Source organism: Rhipicephalus microplus, chromosome 8, assembly GCF_043290135.1.
Source record: "Rhipicephalus microplus isolate Deutch F79 chromosome 8, USDA_Rmic, whole genome shotgun sequence".
In the NCBI taxonomy this organism is placed as follows: Eukaryota; Metazoa; Arthropoda; class Arachnida; order Ixodida; family Ixodidae; genus Rhipicephalus; species Rhipicephalus microplus.
Genome location: NC_134707.1, coordinates 34,021,673 through 34,034,743, shown reverse-complemented (window position 1 = coordinate 34,034,743; position 13,071 = coordinate 34,021,673). Strand labels below are relative to the sequence as shown.

At 46.1% G+C, this 13,071-nt stretch overlaps 1 protein-coding gene across 1 annotated transcript in view; it reads right to left on the bottom strand.

The window, feature by feature from the left end:
• The window catches only part of LOC119164360 (juvenile hormone acid O-methyltransferase), a 66,935-nt gene that overhangs the window by 32,275 nt on the left and 21,589 nt on the right, over nucleotides 1-13,071 (bottom strand). The window lies entirely within an intron of this gene.

Sequence of the window (13,071 nt, the reverse complement as noted above, 5' to 3'; positions counted from 1 at the left end):
TTCAGAATAACCATGTCTGTTGTCGCCGTTCCTGGGTATATATAAACTTTCAATCACCTAAAACAAAGCGGAGACGCGAGCGAGTAGGTACTAATTCAATTTGGCGTAAAAATAGCGCAAGAAAACAATAGGACATTGAACTGAACACCACGAGCGCTTACTCAGAACTAAGGGTCCAGTTCACTTTGTATATATTTTCTCTTCAAGCAATAAAGTTTCAGTTGCTAGTAAGCGCTTGTGGATGGACGGACGAAAAAAAACTTTAATAAAAAAAAAGAAACCCTGCAGGGTTACCGGCCCGGGCTCAGGTCACCTCGACGTTTTGCGCGGTGAGGCGTAGCCTTTTCACCGCTGTCCGGGCCCGCTAGATTGCCCACAGTTGGTAGTGGAGTTCTGAGCTAGTCAGCGCACTTAGCCAACGCTCCTCGAGAAGGTCAGGCTTTATATTGTCCTCTCGGTATATTACTGTGACCTGTGTGCATTGCAATATAATATGTGCCACATCTCCGTGTTCGTGCTTACAGAGGGTACAGCTCGTTTGTGGGTATTGTCTGGAATTTACTCTGTTTAGGTGTACTGGATTTGAAAAGGTTCTGGTTTGCAATCTTCGCTAATCTGGTTCTTGAGATCTGTCTAGCTCTTTGTGTGGTGGCAGATATTTTTCTCGTCGTCGCTTATATTGTGCCAATATGTCATGATACGTGACTAGTCTGTCTCTGCCGTCTTGTATCGCGTATTCATTATTGTCATCACCTCCATCGTCCCCATCGCCTCCACCGTAGTCGTCCCCCCTTCTGTGGTCGGTGCGGGGGGCCGGGCCGTCACTGTCCGAGCCGTGGTGGGTTAGTTCTCGCACGGTTTGGTGGGCCTTCTCGTTGAAGTTTTGAGGGATGGTCCTGTCTTCGATGTTTAATTCTCCCACGTGCGCCGGGATCCACTTGAGGTACTTGTGTACAGTTTTGCCTTTCCGGAAGTCTGCTCTGTGGTTCAGGATTTTGGCTGCTTCGGTGGAGACCCATCCCTTTGTGAACTTCCTAATGGCCATCTTGGAGTTACTAAATATTAATTTGTCGTGTTTTCGACCATTGACTACGGTCACTGCAATGGTCATTTCTTCCGCTGCCTCCGACAATCTGGTCCTTACGGAGCCCGCGGTCGAGGTCTTCTCTTTTGTGTCCATGACCACCATTGCGAAGAAGGAGCCATGCACAACCCTAATACTGATATCATTATTTCGGGAATACTGGGCGGCGTCTGTATAAAGCACACCTTCCCACGTGCCGTGGTTTTAAGGACCATTTTTGTGCGGCATTTTCGTCTCTCAACGTTGTGTGCAGGGTGCATATTTTGGGGATGTTTTCTGTAATTATCGTGGACCGGACGTACGGGTGAATCTGCGTCTTGGGACCTTTCATTCCTTGGTAACTAATGGAGATCTTTTTCATAATTTTTCTACCCGCCATGGTTCCAGATATTTGTTCGAGTTGCGCTATCCTTCGTGCTTCAGCGATGTCGTCCAGCGTGTTATGTACTCCGAGTTGTAGCCGCCTTTCGTTCTTTGTGTATTGCGGTAGACCCAGCGCAGCTCTGTACGTTTTTCTGATTTGCGCGTCGACTTTGTCTTTCTCGGTTTTGTTCCAGTGGACGAATGCCGCTACGTACGCGACATGGCTGATTGCGAAGGCCTGAACGAGTCGTACAACGTTTCTTTCTTTAATACCTTTCGTTTATTGGATACTCTTTGTATTAGCCTAACGGCTGCCATGACTTTCTTTTCTAGGCGCGTTATAGTTTACCCACTGGTTCCCCTGGCTTCAATCCAGAGACCCAGGACTCTGATCTTCTGATCCAAGGGTATCACCGTGCCATTTATAATGGTTATCTTGATTTTTTTTGTGTAATTCTGCTAAGTTTCTGCAATGTATGCCTAGTCTTTTGGGGTGGTATAGTAGCAGTTCTGATTCGCCCGGTGAGCATTCCAATCCGGTGCCATCCAAATGACTCTCGACTGCATCCACCACCTCTTGAAGTCTATTCTCCATCTCGCCTTTACTGGTGTTTTGAGTGGTCCAAATCGTAATGTAGTCTGCATAAATTGTGTGATTGATGCTTTCGATTTGCTCTAATTTTTCTGATAATCCAATCATGACGAGGTTAAACAACATCGGTGACACGACGGACCCTTGCGGTGTGCCAGCGCTGCCCATGTCCACTTGGATGGTCTCCTCCTCGTCCAGTCTAACCATGCCAATTCTTCCCGTAAGAAAATTTCTGATACACTTGTACGTGCGCTCGCCTAGGCCGAGTTGCGCAATTCGTTTTAGAATGGCTGCGTGCTCGACCATGTCGAAGGCCTTCTTTAGATCTAGCCCGATTATTGCCCCAATGCCTCGTCCAATGGGGTCTATGATTTGCTCCTTTTGTTTTGATCATGGCATCTTGTGTGGAGAGCCCTCTTCTGAAGCCGATCATGTTGCTGCGGTATACGTTGTTAGACTCAAAGTAGCCGTTAACCCTGTTCAGGTAAGCATGCTTCATTACTTCACCGACGCAAGAAGTCAGAGAGAAAGGCCGCATGATCTAGATTTCTAGGGGTTTATCCGGCTAGGAATGAGGATCACATTGCATTTCTTCCATTCGTCGGGTATCTCCCCGTTTCTCCAGCACTCGTTGATGAAGTCTGTCAAACGGTTCGTTCCGTGGTCCTCCAGGTTCCGGAGTATCTTGTTGGACACTTTGTCGGGACCTGGAGCAGACTTGGTCTTGATAGCCTGCAAGACTGCCCTGATTTCTCGCTGTGAAAGGTCTCTGTCAAGATCTTTGTTGGAAGAGTTCGAGTATTCCTGGTGTTCGACCGCCGGGTGCCGGGGGTCTGCCGAGGTAGAGCTTGACAATTTCATCACCCATCTGATGAATGTTTCCTTTACACCTGTGTCGTATACCTTGGTCATTTCCGCGTTCACAGCCGTTTTGGAGGCCGTCAGGTCCAGCAAGTGCCTGAGGATTTTCCATGTCTTGCCTGTGTTTACGTTGCCGTCTATGGCGTCGCACATTCCGTCCCATGCATGATGCCTGATGGCATAGCTGGGTACAGTGTGCTTCGATGTGCTTGTTTAGCTCGGAGAGTTTTATCCTTAGATTTCGATTGTGTTTTTGCCTATGCAGCCGCTTCTGAATAGATTTTTTGGCTTCAACAAGGTGTGCGAGCCTGCTGTCCATCAGCATTAAGAGGGTTCCGTTACACTCATCTTCCTCTTCTCGTCGAGCCAACCAATCAACCCACTCCATTTAGGTTGGCTTTTTCTACGTCTCGTAGAAGTTCCCTGATCCCTTCTTCTACGTTTTTTCTATGAGTTCCTGTTCTTTCTCGTTTCTGCTTTTGCGGAATTTGTCCCAATCTACGCGCCTGATTGTCTGTTTGCAATTCCTGGTAAGAGGATTGCCTAAGGCGATGCTGAGGATCCTGCGATCACTTCCCAGGTCTTCAAAAGCTTTTGCCCACGTGATTCGCCTAGCGTTCTTGCAGAGGGTTAAGCCTTGCGTGGTGTCCCTGTGAGGACCAACACCGATTCTGGTGTACGAGGCTGGCTCATTCAGAATGGCTAGTCCGGCCGTTTCGATGAGGTCGGCAAGGTTTTTTTCTTTCTTCGACAAGTGCCCATATCCCCACTGCGGGTGTGGAGCGTTAAACTCTCCTCCGATAACAAGTCGGTTGTCGCCTGCGATGTTCATCGTTTTGTTAATTAGTTCTTCGAAATTATGCTTTAGGCCCTTTTCAGAAGGGCTGCTGTGTACGTTTAGTACAAAAGTGCTGCTCTCCTTTTTGCTGCGTGGCATGACTTCTATAAGAATGTGGTTGATATCCGTGACTTGTTTTGTAATGTATGGGATAGCAACTGGCCCCTTCTTCACTAATGTGGTCACGACTACGTCGCTCCCCTTTCATCGTGTGCGTTGTTTGTGGGTTGCAAACCAAGCAATTTTGGCGTGGTTGAATGTCTCCTGCAAAATGATCGCGTCAGGTTTTTTTTCTTTTTGTGGTGATTTCGATTAGTTGCGCCATCGATGCTTTTTGTATTAGAGAAGCCACGGCAGTTCCACTGCCAGATGACGAGTTTTCTGATTTTGGTGCCCGCCATGTGTAAAAAATTTTCTTCTCTAGCTCTTTGAGCCACTTCTCGTGTTTTAGTGCCAGCGCCTTACTCTCCGCCTCACTGACGCTAAGTCGCACGACCAGCATCTCAAACATTTTCTCCATTTTGTCCGACAGTTTGTTTATCATGTCCTCGGGGACGTCTGCTTTTTTCGTGCTAGGATGGGGCCTCTTGACCTCTTTTTCTGAGTCATTTTACTCTTTGGTCTTCGTCAGCGGGATTTTTCGCTTGGCGCCTGGTTGCTGTGTTTCCACTGCTACCATTTCTACCTCCTCATTTTTTCCCTCCCCGTGGTTTTGGTTGCTGGCATGGAGACGGCCGCGATGGTGGTCGACGGAGGCGACGTCTGTATCTGCATTTTTATGAGTGTTTTATTAAGTGTTTGCTGTAGTTCATAATTTTTTTAGCTGATTCACTCTTTTATTTTTTGCTTTTTCTAGCTCCTGTCTGAGTAGCTTGTTTTCCGTTCTGTATTCCTATACGCGTTTCTCTATGTCTCTGTAATTATTCCTAGCGTTACTATTATTGCCGGACCTGGCCGAGTCGCGATTGGCCACTACGTCTCACCAGCTCACCTTGTCTGGCGTATTCTGTTCTCCTTGCTGCTTCGTCGTAGCTTCCAGCGTCCTTCCCCTCGAGGTGAATCTTGGCCTGCTCGTGGTCCTGGGTCTGCTTCTGGAACTTGACCCCAAGCGACGTAGTCCCCAGGCTTCCAGCCTGGACTTGGATCTAGATCTGGACCTCGATGTGGGTTCACGGGCTGGTTGTGTGTTGCTGCTTCCCCAGGTGTCCTGGTCTGGTGAGTCGGCTTCCCGCTGAGGCTCTTCCTCGTTTCTCCTAGCAGCCCACTTTCGTTGCTTTACGAAGTATGGCGTCTTAAATTTAGCCCTGCAAGTCCGGTCTGCCATGGGGTGTGCGTCTCCGCAGAGCTTGCACTTGGACGTGGATTCATGGTATCTGGTATGATTTTTGGCGCCACACGCCAGGCACAACTTGTCTGTCGGTCTTGGGCACACATCGGGCATGTGCCCGAGCCTCCCGAACTCTTTACAAATGTCTACTTGCTACCGGTAGAGGGAAACTTTCATTATGATGCTGTTGAAGTAAGCCCCCATGGGGACCCTGTTGCCTTCGTACAGTAGTATACCACGGTGGTCATGCTCCCCAGTCTCTTGGCGTACGCCAATGAAGGGTTCCTCGCATTCACCAGTGCATGCATGAGCTTATCATGTGTGTACTTCAAGAGAATGTTGCGGATAATCCGCTTGACTATGTGTTCCGGTGCCGAGACATACGCGTTGGTCTCGTACTTCTTCCCGTTGATTTTTAAATCCTTGATTTTGACGAATGTCGTCACCATCTTCTGATCCGGTGTGCTGATCACCAGGCTAGTTTGTGTAGGGTTGGGACAGATCGTGAAGATTTCGTCGTTGCTCACCCCTGCTTCTTGGCGTATCGCTTCGTCAAGGCTGGCTCTCCACGTGTGTCTAATTAATGCTCAGCCCGTCTTTTGGTCTGACGATTATCTTGATGTAACCTGCAGGTAGCCTTGGCATTTTGCTTGCTTGTAAAATCTTGCTCAAAATGCTCGTCCCACCTCTGCGCGTCGGACTTCTTGAGTGGGTGCCTTTCTGTGCTGTCTCTTCGCCAGGGCTCACACGGCCCTTCGTTTTACACGTGACTTCAATCCAGCCTTCCGCGTCGCCGTCAGCGTCTCGTCTCGTCGGTTCGCTATCGTCCTCTCCGGAATCATTACTTGGAGTTTCCCCACTTCTGCATCATCTACGTCCATTTCGGAGGTGCGTTCGATCCCTTGGCTTGCAACTCGGCACCGTTGATTACCCTTCCCGAGGCCGGCGTCGGTCTTGTCGGTGTAGGCTTAGCTGGGCACACTTGTAGCTTGGTTGTTTTTTCACATCAAAAAAGCTCCAAAAAAGGTCTCTCACCAAGGTTTTTGGTGTCTAAGCGTTCGAATGGACCTGCTCTATCTGCTGGTGGTCGATTGCCAGGTATTTGACTTGATAAAACTGCGGAAAACGTTCATAAAAGGCTGAGCCAACTTGAAGCCCGTCCGCAGCGTTGCGTCGCCCGGCAGCGTCTCTTAGCGCTTGTGGTTTCCACTTTGTTGTCCTAGGCTCTTTTGCGCTATTTTTCGCCATAATCCGGTAATCACCTGTGGCGCATACAAAACTGTCGCGTGCATGTACCAGTCCGCAAATATGTGAACCAAGACGTAGGTGGGTAAATAGATAGCTTAATAGGTACGTAGATAGATGCTCGAAATGCCTGCGGTACACAAAGAAATCTTTCCTATTTCTTATTTTATTTTATATGAACCAAAATTCGCATGACTCTTGCAACAAAGAAATTTCCGCAAGGCACCACTACGACACGCATCCTAAACGTAATGTTTGGCCGGCAAATATCTAGACAGTATTATTACCAATAAAGAAGGGGCCTCAACTCTACGCACCGGGGGCCGAATGTGGACCACTCGTTTATCCCGTGCGAACGGTGCCTCGCAAACTGCTGTCTTCATTTCATATTTATTTATCACTTTTTGACTGTTCGTGACATTGCTAAGTAGTTCTCGCATAATGCTCTCCTGTGTCAGGGTTTAAAACTCTTTGTGCGAGCGAGCTTCACAGGCGCTACAAAAAATCCATACTTTGGCGCCAGCGTTCAGAGTTTGCAAGTTCGCCGTGTTTATAGACTTCTTGGGCCGGGGGGCATTATCTTCACGAAAACTCACTATATAGTGAAACCCTTCGTCGGTTATGAAATTGTTGCTTAGTGATAGAAATAAAAAGTCCCCATTATCAAACCGAATAGAAGTTCGAGCTGAAATAAGACGGCCGACTTTAATCTAGTCTCTAAGGATCCGCTACTCATACACACACCACACAACTTTCACGGGAACATTCTTCGTATTAACTAAAGCGCGGGCCGTCGCCTCAAGTGGCAATGAATCGGGAGTATGAATACGCGACCAGTGAGCGTAGTTGTAGCAGCTTGGAACCTCAGATAAACCATCTACGACTACACTTTTGGGTACACCAACTTCAGAGAACAACTCACAGACACCTTCTCCCACTATGTTTGACATGCTTTGGACTTCCCTATGCGTCGCTTGTAGTTTTTCGGTGCGTTCCTCTCACTCCCTCATTTCCTACCAATTTGTGCTTTCGCAAGACCCCAACTTATCGGCAGCTCTCTGGATTTTGTCCCACTTCACGCACAAAGCGTCTTTGCATGGTCAGGGATGATCTGGCAACCATTCTTCCTTTTCCAGCAGCTGACCTGTCATTTGAGATGGAAAAGACGCATAAACGGACAGTACAATGGTTTCACCGCTTAACTTTAACTTTCCCAAGTGTGCTCTGGTGCAGACACCCTTAAGTTCTTTATTGAAATGAGACTGCGTTTGTGTGTTATTAATTTTAAGAAGCGAAATATTTGCGAATTAAAGAATGATAACTAAAATGACCAATGGGAAAGATGTACCTAATTTCTAACTTGAAATGCTTCTCTTTTTTTTTAGTACTGCCAGGCTTGAGCTTACCTCGAGAGCTTTTGCAAATTCATAAAGGACTTAGTGTCAGGCTAACGAAAACAAATGTAACAGCTTTTTATTACCGTTCATTTGTCGAATCATAAGGGCTCGTATTATATTGGTTTGTTCTTTTATTGTGTCCATGACCAAATTGCGAAAGTGTTCATAACCAAAACTTTTACACTATAATCTATCTATCTATCTATCTATCTATCTATCTATCTATCTATCTATCTATCTATCTATCTATCTATCTATCTATCTATCTATCTATCTATCTATCTATCTATCTATCTATCTATCTATCTATCTATCTATCTATCTATCTATCTATCTATCTATCTATCTATCTATCTATCTATCTATCTATCTATCTATCTGTCTGTCTGTCTGTCTGTCTGTCTGTCTGTCTGTCTATCTATCTATCTATCTATCTATCTATCTATCTATCTATCTATCTATCTATCTATCTATATATCTATCTATCTATCTATCTATCTATCTGTCCACGTCTAGGCGCTCTCGCGATCATCGATTATTTGTGCGGTGAAGCAAAATTAGTTTGGCAGGTTAATATCATTCGTCGAATGTCACTCTCTGGTCTCGACATGAATGATGCTACAATGTCATCGCGTACGCCTTCAAACACATAACGCAACGCGTGGCACATACACGCGCGGGGGTATACGCCACTGGTATGCGAGTACGTGCTACAGGTGATTGACAGTTTATATCTGCACAGGAACGGCGAGAACAGACATTGGCAATTTTAACATGTGAGCGTTAAAAAAAAGCTGATCTGGGCAGTGCTGACCCGACAAATGTAACTGACCCAGCAGGAATTAAACCCAGCAGTTTTCGTGGCAGTTAAGTTCTCTGTCACAAGGCCACGCCAGGTCTCCGTACTATCTTTTTTAAATATACCCTAATGTTCATAAAACGTAAATTGTCGTTGCAGTGCTCGCTATCGAATTTTCAAAAGCACTACATATGTGCTCGTATGATGCAGCCATCATGTCGGGTTGGGCGTCATTCGCCCTAGGCGCTAATTAGGCGCCATTTGATGATTTATTAAGTGGTGTCCAGTTCAAACATCCCCGCAATCACCAGCGCTTCATTTCAGCTTACTGCTTCTTATACTGCTGGTTTCCATTGTCATGCAACTGTAAACATCTGGGTATATAAAAGATATGCGGCTGTTTAACAGATACCTGTCAGCATTTGTACATATATTTGACGCCACATCATAACTTTTCGCTCATTAAAAAGTTATAATACAGTCACGTTCCATCCGCGCACCTCACATAACATCGATTCCCAAAGTACATGGGATCTGCCGAATTTTCCACGGAAGAAGCCTTAGTTCTTCCGTAACCTTGTCTGATACAAGACCGGAACTGCAGTTCAAAGTGTTCAAGTAAAAGTGGGATGAGAACTAAACTCTGATATTGAATAATTCTTGAAAATCCTAAGGTGGTGCACCTACCTTACGCTTCATCATTTTCTCCGCTCGGAACTCCATCCAGTGGACTTCGTTCTCCGGACACATCTCGACATCGAAAACGCAGGCTTTTCACCTTTCTGCACGTTGTACGTGAGATAGCCGGCCTCACCACTGGACACCGTCTCAGCCCATGCATCTTCCGGCAGTGAGATTTCCCGTGACCCCATCGTGCGAGCCGATCATGCCAATCAGCTCGCCCGCGCTTCGCTGAAAATTTCGCCAACCAGCAACGTCGTCTTTACAATGCTTTGCATCGACACGTTTATTAGATGCGAAGCAGCTTTTTGACTAGCCTGTGTACGCTGTCCCGTGCGTCCGCGCAACTCCTTCGCCCCAAGTGTTGGAGCGGTGCAAAGTAGGTCAAGTAGCAGCTGTGCGTTCAAGTCACTCTCTCTCTCACCCACAGCAGCTGCCATCTTTAACGCGCCGCTCGCAACACGCTTCTCTTTTGCTTTACCCTCTCCGTCGCCCACAAAGCTCGACCACACGTCGAGTGGAAACACTAAGCCGATTAAGTTGCGCTTCCGCTGCAGCAGTACGGCCAGGGGCTGTCATAGCAAATGGCTAGCAGACTGTGTCCGTGCAGCTGCTGCAGACACGTGACTAAATCTGTCTATTCTTTGGGCTCATTTGTCTGCGATGAAGCTTACATGAAACTCAATCCGCCTCCCATGTCTTTGCGTTTCAAAGAAACGTTTTCTCGAGTAAACATTACACCGAGTTTCGCACTCCACTGTTCTTTCAGCACCCACGTTGACGCCCGTTTCAACCGGGTCAACGCCGTGCGCACCACTGCTGCTTCGTATCTCTTAAAGGTTCCCTTCGGGGAGTTGGTCCATAATTTTTTCGCTGCTGGTAGTCGTGTGCTACTTTGGTCCCCTCAACATCGAATGGGCCTTTCAGAAAACTAATTGTGTCCGTACGTGGGACCTTACCGTGTATTTGCGTCAAGTAATGTCAGCTACGTATGAGATCAGTCCTATCTGTTCATCATGATCTATTGTTCGGTCCAGTGATGTTCATGTCTTATGGCTCAAGCCCTACAACAGTGAATCTGACAACGACCTCTGAAGCTACGGGACGGTGTTTCAGTCACCGGGTATTGTGCCAGGGGTCATAGAACGAATACCACTCGCTTACTGTTTGAGGAAAAATACCGTAATTGCGAACATTTGTTCGAGCGAAAATCGGCGACAAGCAATGTTTGTGACTGGGCCTTGCTCTTCTCGTAGTAGGCCTACATACCGAAGACGGTCATTCTGTTTTATTTTTCACAGCAAGTGTGTTGTGTACTCTCTCCCCCACCCGCAACGCTAAACTAGTGGAAACACTAGACATTTTTTTTTGCGCGTCCGCAGAAGCCATACGGACGCAGCCTGCGATTGAAAATGGCTAGCAGGCTCGTTTATCTGCGATGAAACGTACGCGTAATCCCACCCACCTCTCGTGTCGTTGCGTTTCAAACAAACATTTACTGGAGCAAACACTACACCGAGTTTCGCTTCAAACCATCCTCTTAGCACCCACGTAGACGCCCGTTTTAACCGAGTCAACGCCATGCACACCACTGCTGTTTAGCATCCCATCAGGGTTTCCCTCGGGGAGATGGTCCTACAACAGTGCGATCCCCGGTCATGGTGCTTCCGTCACCGGGGATCCTGCCACGGGGTATGAAGAGAAATTCACTCGCTCACTGTTTGAGAAAGAATGCTGAACTTTCGAACAATTGTTTGAGCGAAAATCAGCCCCAGTGAATGTCTGTGAGAGAGTCTCGTTCTTATCGTAGTAGGCCTACATACCAAAGAGGGCCATTCTGTTTTATTTTTCACAGCAAGTGCATTGTGTAGCAGTACAGGATAGAAAGAGAGAAATAAATGTTCATTATGAAACCGTTTTCTGGGCGATTCCCGGTATAACTCTAAGGTGGAAGGGTTCCCTAGTCCAAGTACATTCAGGCTTCGACTTCCCTCTTGGCCTGTCGACGAGTTCTCGCTGGTCTTCCAGGTCTTCAAGGACCAGCTTGGTCTACCACGTTTCGATTAAATGGTCATCGTTCATGTTTAGTCTATTCTTTTCAATTCATTTTCGTCGTTCAATGCATCCGCTTTCTAATGATCAATGTATTAATAGAAAAGTGTGCGGTTATAAATTGACAACAGCAAGTCCAGGACCGAGTTCACAGGCAGAACATGGGAGAGGCCTTGTCCAGCAGTAAACGTAGTCAGGCTGCTGATATACAGTGTGGCCCACGTAACTTGAGCCAGAGTTTAAAAATATGCCGGGACACGTAATTACGATGTGACCAAACGCATGTTGCTAACCGTTGCCTAGAGTTAGTCAATATTTTTTTTGTATCCTCAAACATTGTTTCACTAGATCTGATTAATCAACTAACTCTTCAGCAAATGAAGATGGATGAAAATATTCAAAGGCAAAGCTGTATATCGGTTTGAAAAATGTCCCAATGGTATCGAATATAAAAACTGTTAGGTATTAATGTTTTTCGGCTAATTACAAATGCCCGCAATATACAAAAAATACCACCTGACAAACTGGCTCGTGTGCGCGCAACGATTAGAGTGCTCCCTAACGTTGAGCGTGCGAACGACCATAGCATTTGCCCCATTGTGCTGTCTCGGCAGGGCCGCAACGATAATGGTGGCTTTACGACGAACACGTTTTGCTAACAGTGACAAAAAACGATGACAGCTGTGACTGCTTATCGATGTCATGAACCGTTGCGAGGGAAGCGTGTCGTTCGTACGCGGAACGTTAGGGACCACTAGAATCATCTTGCGCACTGACGCGCGAGCGGGTTTGTCGCGTGATATTTTTTTTTTGTATTTCGTGGGTATTTTCAATTAACAGAACAACACTAATTCTTTACAGCTATAAAGTTTAAAACTGTCTCATCAGACGCTTTTCAAACTAATCTAATTTTATTTTATTTTATTTATTTATCATATACTGCGAACCATTTAAGGTCCAAGCAGGAAAGGTACAGCAAGTTCAAAGGTAAAATAAAAGTACAACAAAGTTACAACAAAATTGATACTGGTACACACGAAATGTAAGAAAAACATAGCAATCACCATCAAATTATACTCGTTTCCAGAGGGCTGAGTACACCCACTGCAACACAATCCATAAGCAAAACACCACACTCTTAGGCACACAACAAATTGTTAAATTAAACAAGTATTGTGAAAGCCAGGAAACACAAGGCGCATTTCATGGTGAAAAGGAAAGAAGCGTAGAGTTCCGGGGCAACAAATTCCACTCAGAGATTGATTTCGGGAAAAAAGAGTGTTTCTATAAATTAGTTCTTGCGAAAATTGGCTTGATGCCACGGGAAGGTCTGGAAGAATCCTTTACTATGTAGTTTTCTGGCTTTATTTCGAGCTTAGAAAAATATATTAGACGGAGTAAGTTAAGTCGAGCAGCTCGTCGTCTGTCCTCAAGAGGTTCGAGATTTGCCAACTGCAACATCGCAGAGGGGGAATCGCGGCGTCTATACCTACTGTAAATAAAACGGGTTACCAGGCGCTGAATTTTTTCTATCTTTTGTATATTGCTTTTTGTGTGAGGGTCCCATACTACGGAGGCGTACTCCAAGGAAGGCCTTACCATTGTTTTGTAAGCTTTAAGCTTTAAGGAACTGGGGGCATTAGCTAATCGATGCTTTAGAAACCCTAGTTTTTTACGTGCGGAAGAGCAAATCTTTCTCATTGAACTTTTTTACCTATCTTCGTTTCTTGGAAAGTTAGCTAATCAAACATATCTAATTAAACAATATTTGAGAACACAAAAAAGCAGTCTTACTAACTACAGACAACGGTGAGTAACATGCATTTGGTCGC